Raw genomic sequence first — 20,489 nt, 5'->3', positions numbered from 1 at the left:
CTTTCAGTCATGCAAGCTTCCCTAGTAGAATACAGGCTTGGAGAACAGTTTTTTTTTATCTTTGAGCACATTACTTTGAATATAGTTAGTGCTTAATAAATGCTTGAAATGAATTGAAATAGGTCAAGATTTCTTTAGACAGCTTCATCTTTTACTTATGGAAATTGAAAGGATGCAAATTGTAGGCTTCGTTATTTATTATAGTGTAACCTTGTGTGACATTGGGAAAGACAACCTCTGACGCTTTATTTTCTCATCTGTAAAATAAGGTATTTGGACTAGATGAGATCCAAGGTACTTTCCACTTTTAGAACTATGATCTTATGATTCTATAATCAAATGAGTCACAAACATTATGGCTGCTCTGGCAAAATGAAGGAAGATGCTATGGTGTATAGATTCTTCCTTTCATGCCAGCAACAATTATGTTTTCCTTGATCAGGGCTAGTTTGCAATGTTAGCAAGCTACCAATAATGTTGGAAAAATTATCTGCAGAGCAATAACAAAAAAACTGCTGAAGATTTTGATCCAAAAGGACCCCCCCTCTATGGCTCTCGTTGGTGATAATCCTGCTTTTAAAATACAGTGGCCTCCCCTCCTCACAAGGTGAATAACTGTAATAGCTCACATTTCCAATCCAATCCAATAAACATTTATTAAATGTCTACTAGGTGCCAGACACTGTGCTAAGCACTAGGGATACAATCTTTTAAGAAAGGCAGTTCCCACCCTCAAGGAGCTTACAGTCTAAGTTCTGTTGTTTTTGGTGGTGCCTAACTCTTCATGACCCCATTTGGGATTTTCTTGGCAACGATACTGGAGTGGTTTACCATTTCCTTTTCCAGTTCATTTTGCAGGTGAGGAAACTGAGGCAAACAGGGTTAAGTGATTTGTCCAGGATCAACCAATTAGTAAGTGTCTGGGGTCAGATTTGAGCTCAGGAAGATGAGTCTTTCTGACTCCAGCTCTGGTGTTCTATCCACTATGGCACCATCTGGCTGCCCTTATAATCTAAAAGGAGTACTGGTGGAGGAGGTCATGATGGTGTAAATGAATCAAGGAAAAGCAAGTTTTTTCATCGATTAATCACCCCTTCTGTTCATCCCCACTTTCTCATCTTCAAACCCTTCAATCTACTGGCTTTCCCTTGCTACTTATAAATATTTCCCCCATCTTTTGGAGGAAAAATACAAGCAAAAACCTTCACTTCATCCTTCCAGCCCTTCAAGTCATGACCAGTAGGTCTTTCACAATCAAACCCAAGATGAAGAAAGTGAAGAAATGAAGAAAATGAAGAAAATTACTTCTCAATGTCTTCTAGTCTGGTTTCCAACCTCAAAGGTCAACAGAATCTGTCTTCTCCAGTGATTTCTTCATTATAAAATACCATAAATTTCCCCACTCAGGTCCTCATCCTTCTTGGGAGTTTGGAGAACTAGAGCAGGAAGAGACCTTAGAGGCAATCTAGTCTAACGCTCTCATTATACAAATGAGGAAAATGAGGCCCAAAGGCATAAAGTGACTTGCTTAGGTCACCTAGGTAGCAAGTGACAAAAGCAGAATTTGAAGACAGGTCCTACAACTCCAAAGCCAGTGATTTTTTTCCACTGGAATGTTCTGTCTCTTTGGCTTCTGACTTGTTTGACCATCCTCTCATTCTGGATGTTCCCTAAGGTGACTTTCAGCCCTAAATACTGTGAGCTTATGCCTCAAAACCACATTTTACAATTTCAAGTCTGGTGCTCTCTCCACTATGTTGCAGAATTGGGAATTACCATTTTTATTTCACCACAATTCCTTGCTCCAATGCCTGCCTTTGTTCAAGCTTCTAAAATCATGTAATGTGTTCAACAACAGGGAAAATGAAATTAAAATTTAGGGAGCAGATAAAAGAGATGGTACAGAGAAACTTGTGAAGGCTTATATGAACTGATGCACAGGGAAGGGACCAGAACCAGAATATTTTATACCATGACAACAACATGGAAGAGACAAGCAACTCTGGAAAGACTTCAGAACCCTGATATATGACCAGCCATGGTTCAAGATGATGAACCATTGTCATTGTTATCAAAAAGCATTTATTTAGGATTTACTGTGTCCCAGGGGCACACTTGGTAACATAATGGATAAAGCGCCAGGCCTGGAGTCAGGAAAACCTGAGTTCAAATCCAGCCTCAGATGCTTACTAGCCTGTGTAACCCTGGGAAAATTACTGAACCCTGTTTGCCTGAGTTTCCTCATCTGTAAAATGAATTGGAGAAGGAAATGCAAACCACTCTAGGATCTCTGCCAAGAAAAGGGTTCAGAAAGAGTCAGATACAACTGAAAACAACTAAACAATGACAAATGTCCTAGGAACTATGCTCAGCTCATATTCTAATGAAGAAAACAACATGAGAAAAATGATATATGTACAAGATATATTCTGCATAAATGGGAGGTAATGTAAGAGAAAAGACACTAACAGTGGGAAGGATTGGGGGACTGGAAAAGGTAAGATTTGAGCTGAATCTTGAAAAAGGAAGGGAAGCCAGGAGGTAAAAATGAGGAGGTAGATCATTCCAAGCATGTGGAATAGTCAGCAAAAAGACACAGTCAAGAGAAAACAGCAAAGAGGCCAGAGTCACTGGATTGTACATGGTGGGTGCTTAAAAAATGCTGATTTGTTCCCCCCGCCTCCCCTTACCTTCTAGAGTCAGTGGTGATTATTGATTTAGAAAAATAGAATTGGCTCTGTGGCTATGACCTGCCTTCCCTCAATAAAAGCAAGCAACTCTACACAGCCTCAAGGCTTTGGAACATGTCGAGTTTGTTGAAGATTTAACACCAGAGTTTCACAAGGGAGATAAACTTCAGGGGAACAGAAATGAATGTTCTGTCCAGCTGAGAAGAAGCAGGAGTCACTAAGAGATCAGCTATGGTGGGAGAAAAGCAAAACAGGACCTGTAAGTTTGGGGATTCCTTTGGCACCAGCCCTAGACACAGAGGCACATGAGGTTAATGCCAGAAGTGTGTTGTTATTAAATTTCTACCAGCCAGGGGAAAATTTTAGCATCTTGTTAGGAATGCCTGGCTCTTAAGGTAGACGGGAATGTCACCTACCCCACCTTCTTGCCAGAAATCTTTTTGAAATACCAGCACCCAATGCCCTAGACCCACCTTTGGGTGTCTCTTTTTTAAAAACTTTTCCTTAAACTTAGAATTCATCCGGAAGCTGGCAGACATTTTATTTTTAAATATAACAGTTATAATTACAAATGGTACTTCTCTAAGATTTGGAGGATAACAGAAATAATTGGGAATATTCTGAGACAGCATTTGTCATGCAGTCAGCCATGAGCTTTGTATTAGCTATTTTCCCAGCCCTTTACCTTCGCATACAATATTGAAAGAATAGATCTCTAAGCTGCACTTCTGGTAATTCATAAGCTCAAGAGATCATAGACCTAGAGCTGGCAGATGAATGTTTTATAGATGAAGAGATTGAGGCAGAAGGATGTTGTTCATCGTCACACAAATAGCATGAGAAGAGGGATTTGAACTCGGGTCACTTTCCATGATGAAATCATCTAGCTAGTCCATCCCCTCCAGGGAGGTAACATAACTTACCCAGGGTCACACAGGTGATAAATGGCAGAAATGAGATTCAAACTCAGATCCTCTGACTGAACATCAAGCTTTTTATGCTGTGCTATGGTGCCTCTCACAAAGGAATTGTCCTTTCTTGGGCAAAGGAATTCGGCAACAATGGTGATGGTCGTGGTAATGATGATGATGATGATGTTGATGATGATAATAGTGGTGGTGGTGATGGTAATGGTGGTGATGATGTGATGGTGATGGTAGTGATGCTGATGGTAATGATGGTGATAATGGTGATGATGGTGGTGATGATTATAGTAAACCTCTTGATGTCTGTTGGAGGCAGCTAGATGGAGTGGTGAGTAGAGTGCTGAATTTATAGTCGGGAAGATACGAATTTGAATTGTGCCTTAACCTTACTAGTTGTGTGATCCTGGGAAAGTCATTTACCCTCTCTCAACCTCATTTTCCTCACCTGTAAAATGAGGGTAATAATAATAATCTATCTCACAGGCTTATTGTGAGGCTTAAATAAGGATCTATATAAAAAGCCTTGTGAACCTCAAAGTATATATAAGTGGTAGCTATTATGATAGGTGACATTGTATAGTGCTTTCAGGTTGGCAAGGGGATATACATTCATTGTACCTCTTTTAATTTTACTAATCAAAATTTAATTTTAACCTTTTGTAGGTAACAGGGGTATTATTCTCCCAATAATAAAGGGGAAACTGAGGCACAAAGAGATTAAATAACTCATGTACCATAACATAGCTCATATAGGCCAATAAGTTGTCATACGGTCATAGATTTAGAGCTGAAGATAGCTTTGAAAATGTGGAGTCCAACTCCTTCATTTTACAAATACACAGACCCAGAAAGGTTAATTGACTTGCTCAGGGGTTGAAAAGCTAGTAAGTGTCTGAAGTGGAACTTGAACCCAGGTTTTCCTGACTTCAAGTCCAGTACCCTATCCATTATACCATGCTGCCTTTCAAAGTAAGCTCTGGCAATTGTCAAAACCCTGGAGTGATCCAAGGACTTTTAGCTCTTCGGTTTAACACTTTTCCAATGGAACTAATTCCATTCAACTCTTAGAAATGAGTTGAAAATGAACAGCCAGGTGGCACAGTGGATAGAGTACCCAGCCTGGAATCAGGCAGATTCCTTTTCGTGAGTTCAACTCTGGCCTCAGACACTTACTAACTGTGTGACCCTGGGCAAATCATCTAACCCTGTTTGCCTCAGTTTCCTCATCTGTCAAATGAACTAGAGAAGGCAATGGCAAACTGCTCCAGTATCTTTGCCAAGAAAACCCCAAACAGGGTCATAAGGAGTCGCTCACAACTGAAACAATGGAACAACAAGAAGCCATTGCATGGGGAAAGCTTTGCAGTAAGATGTTGTTTGCCACACACCTTCAAGATATTGCCTTTATTATTAGTGCTGTAATGAATCTGAAAACCTAAAGCTGGACATGAGATCGTAGATTTGGAATTGTTAATGACCTTTAAGGGTGCTCTAGTACAAGTCTCTCATTTTACAGATGGGGAAATGGAGGGCCAGGGAGGTTAAATGACCAGTGATAAAGGAGGTGGGGTATGAAAGGAGGTCCTTAGACTCTGGAGACAGTGCTTTTTCACCTGTTTCATGCCTTGGGAGAGGGAATGGCAGAGTGAAAAGAGCATCGAACATGTAGTGGAAAGCCTTGGCTCAATTTCAGTGCTTGGAGCCTTGAGTTAATCTTTCATCTTATCTTTAAAAAGCAAGGGTTGGACTACATGATCTTTCCAGCTCTGATATTCCTTAATCTTGCCAAATACATATTTTCCTTTCCAGATTAAAGGATGATTTAACATTATAATATGATCATTAATAATAACAGTTGACATATATAGTGATTTAAAATTTGTGTGTTATGTACATTATTCTCATCTGAGCCTCACAAAGGACCTTGTAGGGAAGGTATTGCAGATGTTATGACACCCATTTTACAGATGAGGAAACTAATGAAGGGAGGTGTTCAGTGACTTGCCCATGGACACACAACTAGTGATGGAATGGGATGTGAACAGAGGTCCAGCTATCTGTTTACGCTATGACACCGATTTTGAGTGGTCAAAAATGTGGCATTGTCTCTGAAAAAGGCAGCTATGTGATGCAGTGGATAGAGCCCTAGGTCTGGAATCAGGAAGACCTGAATTCCAGTCCAGCCTCAGACATTTACTAGCTATGTGACCTTGAGCAGGTCACTTAATCGCTCTCTGCCTCAGTTTCCTCAACTGTAAAAACTGTGATCATAATAGCCCTACTTCCCAAGGTTGTTATGGGGATTAAATGAGATAAAGGTTTCACTTAATTAATTAATAAAGCTTAGATAAAAGATAAGAGTTTATAAAAGCTCAGCACACAGTAAGTGCTTCATAAATGCTCATTCTTCCCAGTCCCTTCTCCCCCGGGAGAGTTCCGGGAAAGACTTCTTTGGCTGAAATACACTTCGGTAGTTTTCTATAATTGACTAGGAAAAAATTGCTTTCTCCAATGATTTTTATAAATCTTCAGGCAAATGTTGAAGGTAATTAAATATGGAAGTGCAACATGTAATTAGGAATAGTTTTCAAGAGGCTCCTTTATATTAAGGGCCCATATTGCAACAGAAAGCTTGGCATTACATAGCAAAGGAAAAAAAAACCAACTCTTTTTTGTTTCGCCTCATTACAATTTTTTCAAAAGCAAATGTTTCAAGAGTTTGTGTTAATAATGAAAAATAATGCCTTTTAAATTGCACTAAAAAATGTAAAGGTGAACCTCAGATGTTCCAACAAAGAACCAGGAACCCCACTATGCATTCTTTCATTTCCATTCTTTGTCGGTTCTACTTGGCTGATCTCCGCTCCATCCATATTAAGTACGTAGAAAAAGTTCCATATCTTGCCCTAGGTGCATGGTAATGAAAGTCAGCTTTATGAGAAGCTAGACAATGCAGGCAACAACTCGTTATTACAGTTTTCAATGGTGTTGAATATTTCCTTGTAAATCTTAATCTATTTGTTGACAGAGGTGTGTAAATACATCACCTTAACTAGCCCCAGAGAGGAAGGTAGCGTAGGCAATGCCCTGTTTTATACTGATGATCTGGCCTGCTGTGCATTTCAAAGGATTTCCTGAGCCCCAGCCCAGTGTCAGAAGCAGGCTCCAACAGGACACGGAGGCAGATGAGGCAGTAATTAGAGTCTAGAATATAGACTTCTCTTTTATTTTCCAAGGGAGCAGAACATCCACTGAGCAGAAGGTGATTTTTCTTGGGGAACCCAATGTTACGTGTAAAACAATATTTTTGTTGTTGTTACGGTTGAGCTGTGTCCAACTCCAATTTGGTTTATTTTATTTTGGCAAAGATATTGAGTGGTTTGCTGTTTTTTTTTTCCAGCTCATTTTACAGATGAAGAAATGGAAGCAAACAGGGTTAAGTGACTTGCCCAGAGTCACACAGCTAGTAAGTGTCTGAGGTCAACTTTGAACTCAAGTCTTCCTGACTCTAGGCCCAGAGTTCTATTCACTGTACTACCTATCTGCCTAGGACAATGTAAGCTATTTAAAAATCTAAGGAGGTGGGGTTGGAGAGTAGGGATGGGATGGGGAAACTGGTTCCCCACCTCGGTAGGAGATAGGAAAAAAGCAAAAAATAAGGTTGTAGAAAAATAGGGAATTCAAAGTAATTGAAATGTTCTTTTCCTTAATTTTTGTCTTTTTAATCTTATCATGTGGTGGAGATTCCTCTCCCCAAAAAACAGATGAACAAACCTTACTCAATGGATACCTTGTCATGATATGGAGGTGAATTGGGCTTCTTTAAAAAATTTAATTTATTTTTTTTAATGTAAATTTATTTATTTTTAGTTTTCAACATTTACTTCCACAGGATTTTGAATTCCAAATTTTCACCCCATCTTGCCCCTTCCCCCACCCCAAGATGGCATGCATTCTGAATACCCCTTCCCCTAGTCTGCCCTCCCTTCTGTCTCTCCCCTCCTTCTCTTATCCCCTTCCCCTTCTGTTTTCCTGTAGGGCAAAAATAGATTTCTGTACCTCATTTCCTATATTTCTTATTTCCCAGTTGCATGTGAAAACATTTTCTTTAAATATGTGTTTTTAAAACTTTGGGTTCCAAATTTTCTCCCTTCCACCCACCCCACCCACCCTCATTGAAAAGGCAAACAAGTCAATACAGGCCATACATGTGCAGTTATGCAAAACACTTCCATAGTAGACATGTTGTGAAAAACTAACTCTATTTCCCTTAATCCTATCCTGCCCCCCTCATTTATTCTATTCTTTCTTTTGACCCTGTCCCTCCTCAGAAGTACTTCCTTCTGATTACCCCTTTCCCAATGTGCCCTTCTCTCTATCATCCCCCTGCTCTCTTGTTCCCTTCCTCCCCTATTTTCCTATAGGGTAAGACAGATTTCCATACCCAATTGAGTGTGTATGTTATTCCCTCCTTAAGCCAAATCCTATGAGAATAAGATTCCCGCATTTCCTCTCACCTTCCCCTGTTTCCCCTCCACTGTAAGAACCTTTTCTTGTCTGTTTTGTGCGAGATAATGTACCCTATTCTACCTCTCCCTTTCCCCTTCTCCTAGTATAATCCTCTCTCACCCCTTAATTTTATTCTCCAGATATCATTCCCTTCATCTTCAACTCACCCTGTGCCCTCTATCTATCTATCTATCTGTCTGTCTGTCTATCCATCTGTCTATCTATCTATCTATCTATCTATCTATCTATCTATCTATCTATCTATCTATCTATACATACATATAATTTTTCCCCTCCCACCACTACCCTAATACTGACAAAGGTCTCATGAGTTATAAACATCATCTTTCCATGCAGGAATATAAACAGTTCAATCTTAATAAGTCTCTTATGATTTCTCTTTCCTGTTTACCTCTTCATGTTCCACTTGAATCTTGTATTTGAAAGTCAAATTTTCTATTCAGCTCTCGTCTTTTCATCAAGAATGCTTGAAAGTCCTCTATTTCGCTGAATTACCATTTTTTGCCCTGAAGGATTATACTCAGTTTTGCTGGGTATGTGATTCTTGGTTGTAATCCTATCTCCTTTGCCCTCCAGAATATTATATTCCATGCCCTGCAGTCCCTTAATGTAGAAGCTGCTAAATCTGGTGTTCTCCTGATTGTGTTTTCACCATACTTGAATTGTTTCTTTCTGGATGCTTGCAATATTTTCTCCTTGACCTGGGAACTCTGGAATAATCCACAATATTCCTAGGAGTTTTCCTTTGGGGATCTCTTTCAGGGGGAGATCAGTGGATTCTTTCAATTTCTATTTTGCCCTCTGGTTCTAAAATATCAGGGCAGTTTTCCTTGATAATTTCTTGAAAGATGATGTCTAGGCTCTTTTTTTGATCATGGCTTTCAGATAGTCCAATAATTTTTAAATTCTCTCTCCTGGATCTATTTTCCAGGTCAGTTGTTTTTCCAATGAGATATTTCACATTGTTTTCTAATTTTTCATTCTTTTGGATTTGTTTTACAGTGTCTTGATTTCTCATAAAGTCACTGTCTTCCAATTGCTCTATTCTAATTTTTAAGGAAGTATTTTCTTCAGTAATCTTTTGGACTTCCTTTTCCATTTGGCCAATTTTGCTTTTTAGGGCATTCTTCTCCTCATTGGCTTTTGGACCTCTTTTGCCATTTGGGTTAGGCTATTTTTTAAGGTGTTATTTTCTTCAGTATTTTTTTGGGTCTCCTTTAGCAAGCTGTTGACTTGTTTTTCATGATTTTCTTGCATCACTCTCATTTCTCTACTTCCCTTACTTGCTTCTCAAAATCCCTTTTGAGCTCTTCCAAGGCCTGGGACTGATTCATATTTTTCTTGGAGGCTTTGGATGTAGGAGCTTTGATTTTGTTGTCTTCTTCTGGTTGTATGTTTTGATTTTCTTTGTCACCAAAGTAAGATAATATAGTCTGACTCTTTTTGCATGGTTTGCTCATGATCCTAGCCAATTACTTGAGTTTTAAACTCTTTGTTGAGGTAAAAGTCTGCTTCCAATGTGGAGCATGTACTGTCCTAAGCTTCGAGGGTTTGAATAGCTGTTTTCAGAGACACTTGTAGGGACCTGTAAATTTTCAGTTCTTCCAAGGTGGTATGATAAGGGTCAAGGTGTTTACTCTTTTTCTGGCCTGTGCTCTGGTCTTTGAGTGACTGGCCACAAGCAGTCTTTTCTCTCTTAGAACTGTGAGGAGGGTTTTCTTTCCACCGCCACTACAAGCTCCATCATGCAAGCACTCCTCTTCACCCCAGGACCACCACCCAGAACTGTGACCCAGATCCAAGCATGGGCAAAGCAAGAGATTCCTGCCTCAGCACCAGCAAAGAGATCCCTGCAGTCCCTCTCTGATCAGCCACTGGATTCCCCCTCAGTCTGTGTGCCGGAAGCTCAGGACGCAGCCACCGCCTGGGCACCCGCACTCTGCGCTCTGGCACTAGCACTGACCTAGTTCTTCTCTCACCGCAAAAACAGACTCTTCCCACTGACCTTTTAAGTTGTCTTTGGTGTTGGTGGATTGAGGAATCTGGAAGCAGCCACAGCTGCCTGTGATTCAGTCCTCTGAGGCCTGCTCCAGGTTTGCTGCAGCCTGCGTGCCCACGCTGCACTGCGCTCCGCTACCTGCACGACGCTATATACCTTTCTGATCAACCATCCAGGCTGTCTTGGGCTGGAAATTTGTTTCACTCTGTGTTTTTGTGGGTTCTGCTGCTTCAGAATTTGTTTAGAGCCATTTTTTTATGGGTATTTAGAGGGGTTTGGGGGAGAGCTCAAGCAAGTCACTGCGTTCACGCCACAATCTTGGCTCTGCCCCTGTGAATTGGGCTTCTTAGGAAGGCTACACCAGCAGAGAGTAAATTAGAAATTGCGTAGTTGAAAAGGTTTCAGATACAATCCCAGTGCCATGCAGAATCAAAGAATTACAGAATTTAAATGCTGGCAGCAACAGGTAGGATGGTCCATTGTTAAAGCATTGAACCTGGAGTTAAGAAGAGCTAAGCTCCAGTCTGGTATCCAAGTGGCACAATGGATGGAGTGTCAGACCTGAAGACAGAAAGACCTGAGTGAGCTCCAGTGTGATTTCAGACTCTTACTAGCTGTTTGACCCTGGGTAAGTTACTTAACCCTGTTTGCCTCAGTTTCCTCATCTGTAAAATGAGGTGAGGAAGAAAATGGCAAACCGCTCCAGTGTCTCTGCCAAGAAAACCCCAAATGGGGTCACAGAGAGTCAGATGCCACTGAAAAACGACTGAATAACAACCCCCCCCAAAATCCCATGAAACAAAGAAAGATACAAAATGGCCTTCAGTCCTATGTGATCCCTTCCATTTTTAATGTAATAACTAGGACAGAGAGGCATAAAAATTGAGGAAGCATCCTAAGAATTATAGTTTTTTAACCAGGATTCTTAACCTTAGGTCTAAGAACTCATTTTTAGGATAATTGGTTTCTTTTAGAATTCTATTTTATCATCTGTATTAAAGATACTATTCTGAGAAGGGGTCCATGATCTTCAAAAAGGTCCATGATGTAACAAAGGTTAAAAAATCCTTGCTTTTGACCATCTATATGTTTTGACTTAGTTGTTCTCCTTCTTAACATGAGATCCTTGTCTAGAGACCAATGAATGAACATACTCCTGGAAAAACTGGGTCATATAAATCTTAATCATCTGATGATCAAAGGAAATTGTAGCTAAATAGAAAGAGCTTCTCCTTGGAGGAAAAAATACAAGTGTTTAGTTGTTTTTATGATGCACTCAGAGGTAATAACAAACACCATTTCATGGGATGGGCTGTCATCTCGTATTACAATGCTCATGTGCTTGCAAAAGACCACCATAAAGATAATTAGAGTTTATGCACCATCTGCTATAGAGTTGCAGAGAGAAATTCTCATAAGAACTTTTAAAAGGGGGTGGGGCCTTCAAATTAAGTCGATTTTGCTTTAATGCTTGTTAACTTCAGTTCAAAGGTTTATTTTATAGAGGGGGGTAGCAAAGATATTCAAGATTCCTTTATATCATGAAGATTTTCTTTTTTAGAAAAATAATATTTTATTTTTCCCAATTACATGAAGAGACAATTTTTAACATCTATTTAAAAAAATTTTTGCATTTCAAATTTTCTCCCTCCCTTCTTTGCCTTTCCCCTCCTTAAGATAGTAAGCAATTTGATATGGGTTTTATATATATATGCGCAATCATATCATGAATACTTTCTATTTTTTATTAATTTATTTTGATTTATCAACAATCACTTCCATAAGCTTTTTATAACTTTTTTTTTTAGGCAATTGGGGTTAAGTGACTTGCCCAGGGTCACACAGCTAGTAAGTGTCAAATGTTTGGTCTGAGGCCAGATTTGAACTCAGGTCCTCTTGACTTCAGGTCCTCCTGAATTTACTTCAGGGCCAGTGCTCTATACACTATAACACCTAGCTGCCCCATCCATAAGCTTTTGAGTTTTAAATATTATCCCCCTCCCTCATCCCTTCCCTCCCCAAGATGGTGTACAATCTGTCATAACTACTTTCAAAAGAGCTAGGAGGCGCTGGACAAGGTAACCATCAAATTAACATCACAGAAATTGAAATTGATTTTAGTAGAAAACAAGAGACAGGTCACAAATGTTGGAGTAATTTCTCAATCAGGTAACCATTGTGGAAGCATATTTAAATTAATTCCTTTTTAATTCAACTGAAAATATTAAGAAATAATATTTTCTCCAGTATAAAATCTTTTCCAGACTTTCCCCTTTAAGAAAATGTGTAAAAGATCAAGGATAAAAGCCAGGATGAAAACCAAAGGAGTAGTTAAGATTATTGCTTTCTAGTTATGATAATTTAGTTAAGATTGTGGCTTTCCCCTCCCCAGAAATGACTGGGGAGGTGGCTTATCTTAGGCCAGGATCCTCTTTTCCATTCCAGGATTAAGATTTTTATCAGAGACCATCATTTCAGTGGTCAGGGAAGAAACTGAGTAGTTCTAGTTGAAGATTAAATGGCTATTATTCTGGAATATTATCCCAAAGCTGTATTTTGCTTTATTGTATATATAATTTTTTAGGGGCAGCTAGGTGGTGCAGTGGTTAAAGCACTGGACTCGGAATCAGGAAGATTCCTCTTTCTGAGTTCAATCTGGCTTCAGAAATTTACTAGCTGTGTGACCCTAGGTAAATGACTTAAACCCAGTTTACCTCAGTTTCCCCTTCTGTAAAATGAGCTTCAGAAGGAAATGACAATCCACTCCAGTATCTCTGTCAAGAAGACCTCAAAAGGGGTCGTGAAGAATCAGATACAAATGAACAACAACAATATATATTTTTTACATCCAAATTCATGGACCCTTTGTGAGTTTGTGAACTCCTCATTAAGAATTCCTGGCTCACAATCAGGTTCAAATCCTGCCTCAGACACTAGTTATGTAACCCTGGACAAATTACTTAACTTCTTTTTATCTCAGTTTTCTCATTTGAAAAATGAGGGAAAGAAAGATTGGACTTGGTGGTCTCTAAGGTGGTCTCTTCCAGTTCTAACCCTGTAATCCTAATGCATTGTGTCATTGTTGTTTGAAAGAGGTTTGTAAGGGAGAAATCCCAGGCATATCAGAGTACCACTGCTGAGAGACTGACTACAGCAGAAAGGATATTTTCAGGCAAGTCAATGCGATCAATTCAATTTCACAAATATTTATTAAGCACCTACTATGTGCCAGGCACTCACTAGGCTCCAAGGACACAAATAAGAAAAAGAAAGAAGTCCCTGCCCTCAAGGAGCTTATACTCTAGGAAGACAATGCACAAAAGGAAGCTGGAAAGGGGTCAGGGAGATGGTAGGGAGTACTGGCCATTTTGTTCCATGGAGTTGAAACCGAGCAGAACTGCCGATGGAAAAATGGAACCTTGGTGGAAAGTATCAATGTTGCCTCAATAGAGGGAAAGCTTTAAGAAGAGCTGAATGTTCCACCCTCTAGCCCTCCAATCAAGAGGGGAGAGGAGGCTAAGGGAAGACAGGAAGGAGTAGAGTTAGCAGCCTGGTGAAGAGATTTGGAGAGATTAGCTTATCTTGGGAGGGGCGTTTTGTTCCAGGAGAGATTGAAACCAAGAGGAGTTGCAGTTAAAGAATAGAGTTGCAGAATCACAGAAAGTCAGAGCTCGGTGGTATCCTGGGTTACTGAGTACCATCTGTATCTGAACAAGAAGACCTGCAGCATTCCCAGTTGTCCTAAAGAGATTCTCTGAGACATGTTGTTGATGTCCAGTTGTTTTCAGTTGTGCCTGACTCTCTGTGACCCCATTTGGGCTTTTCTTTGGCAAAGATACAAAAATAGTTTGCCATTTTTTTTTCTCTAGCTCATTTTACAAATGAGGAAAGTGAGGCAAATAGGGTTAAGTGACTTGCCTAAGGTCACACAGCTAGTTAGTGTCTGAGGCTGGATTTGAACTCAGAAAGATGAGTCCTCCTGACTCCAGGCCTGGCACTCTACCCACTGCACCACCTAGTCATCTTTGAGACATAGCACAGATGATTAGAGGCTTTTTGCCAGCTCCTGAACAAATAAGCTCATTCAGGTTGCAAAGACCTCAAAATTTGCCATCGGCACTTATGAACTTAGTACCTGGGAATCTTTTGGAGAGGGAGAGGGAGAGAGGCAGCCCTCCTCCCTGGTCAATTTTTTGTGAGGCTGGAATAGTGGCAAAGAGGTAGGTGGTATGAGAGAAGGCAAGTCAGTCAGAGGCTGTTTTTAGAATACTACAACTGTGGATGGCAGTCACCTGGTTTGTCCTTCATTACAGTCCTTGGCATGTTCATACAAGCCTCAGGATCACTTCCTTTACGATTTTGTTTCTCATCCCTCAGGTATGTAGTCCAGACCCTGACCCCTTCTTCCCCTACTCCCTTACCCAAAGAAGTCAGGGTGGTACAGGAAAAAGAACACTAACTCTGGGAGTCAGAGGACCTCTGTTCGAATTCTGACTCTGATGATCACTGTGCATTGTTGGTTGAGTTATCACCTCCCCATGCCTCAGTTTTCTTAATTGTAAAATAATAAACGGGCTCTGATGTCCCTTGTAGAGCTGACCTAGATGGTATATAGGATTCTGACTCCTGTATCTCCTTTGGCCTTCTGGGGCTGAGCTGGGTGACCTTGGCTCCGTGACTCAGTTTTTCTGGGCTAATACTTCCCTGTGTTAAGAAATGAGTTTTCCCCCGAAAGCCAAGCCTGGTCAAGCCATTTAAGTTACAGCATAACTAGATGAATCCCCTTAACCACTTTGAAATCAGAGCATTACTGGTCTCTACCCCCAAACAAGTAAGGACATTGGTCATGAAAGCTCAGCTTTCATGGCTTATGACTCCTGTCTTGTTGCTTTCTGCCATGGAGCATGGCTCTCTGATCCCAGCTTCGACAAATGAGAGAACACTTAGGGGAAAGTGTGGGAGTGGGGCTAAGGGGAGGGCATCAGTTTAGCATCATATCATTCATTGTCATTAATACATGGGTGTGCACTGATCACAGACTAATTCATTTGGGAAGGTATATTATCCTAAGTCATTGGTTTTTCAGAAGCGATACTGTATGGGAATGTTTTCCCCTTGGTCATCCAGGTCACATTTAGACCTGAACTGACCTTGAGAACTTTTGAAGTCACAATCCAAAGTTAATCTGAGATTAGGGTGAAATAGAATCAGATATAAGCAGCACTGAAATTACTCTTGTCAGTCAACAAGCATTTATTATTTGTGCTGTTTGGGGGACACAAAGAAAGCTAAAAGATAATTCCTACTCTCAAGGAACTGTATATATAAATATATATATATATATATATGGATGTGGATATGTACATGCATTATATATAATAATGTGTGTATGTATGCATTTGTATGTATGTATGCATATGTGTCTATAATATATAAAATATGCACTATATTTATATATTTTATATTCATATATAACTTTTATATTTATATAAAACATGTATTTTATATTTATATTATATATAAATAATATATTAACATATTATATATAAATTATTTATTATAAATAATATGTGATATGATATAATATATAAATTTAGTGTAAACCTGTGAGTGAGTTCATCAGGGTGGGGAACTTCCAGTGTGGAAACTCTATCCTCCCTCCCTTACCCCCAAATAGGCAGCCTGTCCCTCCCTAATTGGTAGTTTTAGAGAATTGCCAGGAAGCATTGAGAGGGTAAGTTACTTGTTCATGGTCACACCGCTAGTAGGCATGAGACAAAGGACCTGAAACAAGGTCTTCCTGCATCCTCCACACTTCACTGCTATCCTTTCTATTTGACCTTGAACATCATTAGTGTAACAAATGCATTAAGTATGTCCCAGTTTAACAAGAGGCAATATTATATAATGGGAAGAGTACTAGTTCTAGAGTCAGAAGACCTGAGTTCCAATCTTGCCTTCGATGGCTCTTCCAGCTCTAGATTTGACATAGATAATATACATAGATAATGCATATTATATAGAAAGATAGAATGTATATTTTATATATATATGTATATATATGTATATATATATATATATATATATATACACACAATATAGGTAAATAGATAGCTCTAGATCTGACATAGTTAATAATTCTGACACCTGTCACTCCTATGTGAGTGACCCCAGGTAGATAACTTAGCTTCTCTGTGTCCTGGTTTCCTCATTTATAAAATAAGGAGGTTACACTAGATGGTTTCTGATGATGAGCCAATGATCTGGTTGTAGAGATTTAGAATAATACACTGTAACTGATTTTGAATAATACACTATAATAATACACTTTGGTTTTCTGAAGGAAGCAAAAAAAAAAGTACTGCTAAATTCATACACAGTCCCTTCGCTTAAGAGGAACCCCCTATTCACACCTCACTCTTTAGTTAAGAAGTAGAAACATCTGTACCAGAACTTCAGAACTTAAAGGAATCTTAGAAATTACTGACTTTGAGAGATAGTATTCCACAATGGTTAGAGCACTGAGCTTGCTATAGGAAGACATGAGTTCAGGTCTTGTCTTTGACACTTACCGGCTGTGTGACCATTGACAAGTCTTATAATCTCTCTGAGCTGCAGGATCCTAACCTGTCAAATGAAGATTTTAAAAAAAAATGCTTATAATATCTAGCTTATATAGAAAGTACTATAAAATGAGGAACCTAGTCTGACTCTCCATGACTCCATTTGGGGTTTTCTTGACAAGATACAGAAGTGGTGTTCCATTTTCTTCTCCAACTCATTTTTATGGATAAGGAAACCGAGGCAAACAGGGTTAACTGACTTGACCAGGGTCACAAAGCTAGTAAGTGTCTAAGGCCAGGTTTAAACTCAGGTCTTCCTGACTCCAGGCCTGGCGTTCTACCCACTGAGCTACCTCGTTACCCCCAATCTCAACCAGTGAATTAATTTTAGAACCTGGACCAGAACCCAGATATTCTTGGTTCTTACTCTAGGGGAGGATATATTAAGGGAGGATATGGGTATAAGCAATATGTATTTTAAAAATCATCAATGTGCAAAAATTTTAAATAAAATAGTAGCAAGGAGATTACAGCAATATGTCACAAAGATCATACGCTGTGACCAGGTGGGATTTTTACCAGAAATGTAGGACTGGTTCACTATTAGGAAAACTACCGGTATAACTGACCATATCAATAACAAAACCAACAAAATCATATGATTATCTCAATAGATGCAAAATTTTTGACCAAAAAAAAAGCATCAATGTATTCCCAGGAAAAAAGTAAGGAATCAGTTTTAGATCTATAATTATTTCTATCATGAGGGGAAATTTTTTGGTAGTGCAACCAGTAAAAGTTTCACCATAGTGATCTCATGACATCAATTAGTTTATTTTCCAGATTAGGAAATGAAAGAGAAGAGAGGTGAAGGGATTTAAACCGTCATTTAAGAGGGACCTGGAGGACAACCAGGACAGTGAAGGGCCTTGAGTGCATGCTATGTGATAATCAGCTTGAGGAAACAAGGAAGTTTTAGCTTGAGAAAGAGAAGACGAAGAAAGGGCGTGATCATTAAGTACTGGAAAGGCTGTCTTTGACACAGACTTGAGTTTCACTAGACCATCAAAAGGGTTCATGACAAAAAAGGTTAAGAAGCCTTGATGTGGTTAAATTCATCATTTTATAGATGAGAAAAGTGAAGCTCAGAGAGGTTAAGTAATTTGCCCAAGGTCACAGAGATAGTAAGTGATAGAGACAGGATTTGAACCAGGTCTTCCTGACACCCAAATCAACAGTCTTTCTACTCTACCATATTGGCATATAAGGCCATCTGCAACACAGAGACATTTCCCTTCAAACATTAACACAAGTGAAGGCTATTAAAAGTATAAGACTTGAAACAAGCTCGTTCAAATAGTTGTAATGGAACATGGTAATTGTCTCCCCTGGGATTGTGGCACCATCCAATTATAAACCCCAGGAGTCTGTCCGCATTGATCTATAGTCCCTCCTCTTTTGCTGGGTAAGCAAAACTTCCTGATTACTGCTTAGCTGCGACAAAATGTTGAATGGTAAAATCTCAGTCCTAAAATGCATTTGCTTACTGCTAGTTACAGCCATTTAATCATTCATTCCAAAGGATAGACTCTTGACTTGGGGCTTGGCTGTTGTGACAAAAAGTTGTCTTAGGATGACTGTTGTGCTAGCATTATGCAGTTGAGCTTCCTCCTTATTACCTGTGTAAAATAATTAGACTTTATGGGATCTCTATTCCACTGAATTTGTTATGAAAAGATTTTTTGTTCCTTAGTTTTGTTTTTATATTGTACCTGGATCTCTGATTTCATTAATTTAGAGCATGCATTCTTAACTTGGTCCCTTATGAACTTGCTTTGAAGTATTTTAATTATAGCATTTTAATATAACTGGTTTCCTCTGTGATCCTGTGTATTTTATTTTATATACTTAAAGTTATTCAGTAAAGGGGTCCATAAGCTTCACCAGATTATCAAAGAGGTCTGGGACTCAAATTGTTAGGAATCCCTGATCTAGGGAGTGCCCATGAGAAAATCCCTTCCAGGAAGGCAGGTCAACACCCACTATACAATTTATAATCTTAGAATGCTGCCTGAAAGTTTAAGGGACCTGCCGAGGATCATATAGTGAAAATGTGCCAGAGCCAGGACTTGAAAGTTAAGCACAATTTGTGGATCTATGATTTCATCATGTTGGGATCTCCCAATAAGGAAACTCCCTTTATCAATGGAGATCTATACCTACCTTGCAACTAGGTAGTTGCAGATAGGGATTGCCTGGGAAAACTGAGAAGCTAAGGGACTTGACTAGGGTCACACAGCTAGTATGTATGTGTCAAAGGCCAGACTTGAACCAAGGACATCTAAGACCAAAGATGAAAGTCTTAGAGATAGTCTTGGAGATGAAAGAGAACTCAGAGGCTATCTCATCTAATCCCCTTATTTTATTTTATGGATAGGGAAACTGAGGCCCAGATAGGCTAATCAACCCTCCCAAGGTCATAAAGCTTTGTGACTTGGAATCCAGCATTCCCCACTAGCCAGCCACCATGATGGTTCAGAGGCATCAACGGTTAAGGTCATGATGGAACTGAAGGGATTTTCTAACAGAACTCACTTTGGCATCAAGAACAGGTTCTAAAAGCAACAGCCTTGTTTCTGTTGTTGTTATTTTGATTTTTTAAAAGGAAACTTTGCAGATCTTCCTAAGAATGATTGCAATTATTTATGGAGTAGAGGTGGAGCAGGGGGAGGAGGGGGCAGAGGGGTGGTACTGTGGGTGGCAAAGGGATAGAAATGCTCAGAACACTGAAAATTGCTCCAAGCAGTCAGCAGGAATTTACCCAGAATTGCCACAACTGAAAAACCAATCTGTTAAGTCATACACAGTGATCAGCAGCCCATAAAAATGTGTTTGTGACTCAGTCTCCTGGAATTTAGAAGCAACCTAAGCAGAACTCTATCACCTTTTTCTCCTATTTGCAAGTCTGATTTAAAAGTTAAAAACAGATTTGCATTTTATTTTTAAAAAAGATTCTAACAAAGTAAACTTCAGAGAGATGTAGTCATTTTTTTAAAAAAAGTTTTAAAGGTAGAAAAGGACAGAAATTTCTTTTTCCAAAATTCATTTTTAAAATACTCATTCATCTGTTATCTCTAAGCTCTTCTGTGGCAGGTATTTTTTATTTTATTTGTAAAATAGATGACCATGAAAAATGTATTGCAAGAATCCAAAATACGCACATGTTATCATGTTTCACCCAAATGTTGGGTTGACCTTTCATGTACTGTCATCATGCAATCTTGTACCTCAAGGATGTTAGGCAAATCTCTAACTCATAGGCATTTACAAGGCAGGCAGGTATATTGAGAGAACAGTTAATGAGTGCATAAGTGGTAAAAACAATTTCCTGGCATGGTTCCTCTAAGCAGCCAGTTATTATATTTTATGTAGTATTCTGAACTCCTTGCAGTGATGGGTATCAGTATGTTAAACACTCACTGCCTCTGGAAGTAGAGATCCTGGTTTCATATCTTGCCTCTGACATTATTAGCTGTGTGACCCTGAGTAAGTCACCTAACTTCTCAAGACCTCATCTTCCTCATCCAAGTAGGTAGGTTTGAGATCCTATGGTCAGGGCAGCTAGGTGGTGCAGTGGATAGAACACTGGCCCTGGAGTCAGGAGGACCTGACTTCAAATCCAGCCTCAGACACATAACACTCACTATCTGTGTTCCTCTGGGCAAGTCACTTAACCCCAAATGCCTCACCAAAAAGTGATTTATTTTTGTGGTCTATTTCT

This window comes from Phascolarctos cinereus, unplaced genomic scaffold (genome assembly GCF_003287225.1).
Source record: "Phascolarctos cinereus isolate Bilbo 61053 unplaced genomic scaffold, phaCin_HiC Scaffold_1;HRSCAF=81, whole genome shotgun sequence".
In the NCBI taxonomy this organism is placed as follows: domain Eukaryota; kingdom Metazoa; phylum Chordata; class Mammalia; order Diprotodontia; family Phascolarctidae; genus Phascolarctos; species Phascolarctos cinereus.
This window is presented reverse-complemented; position numbering follows the sequence as displayed.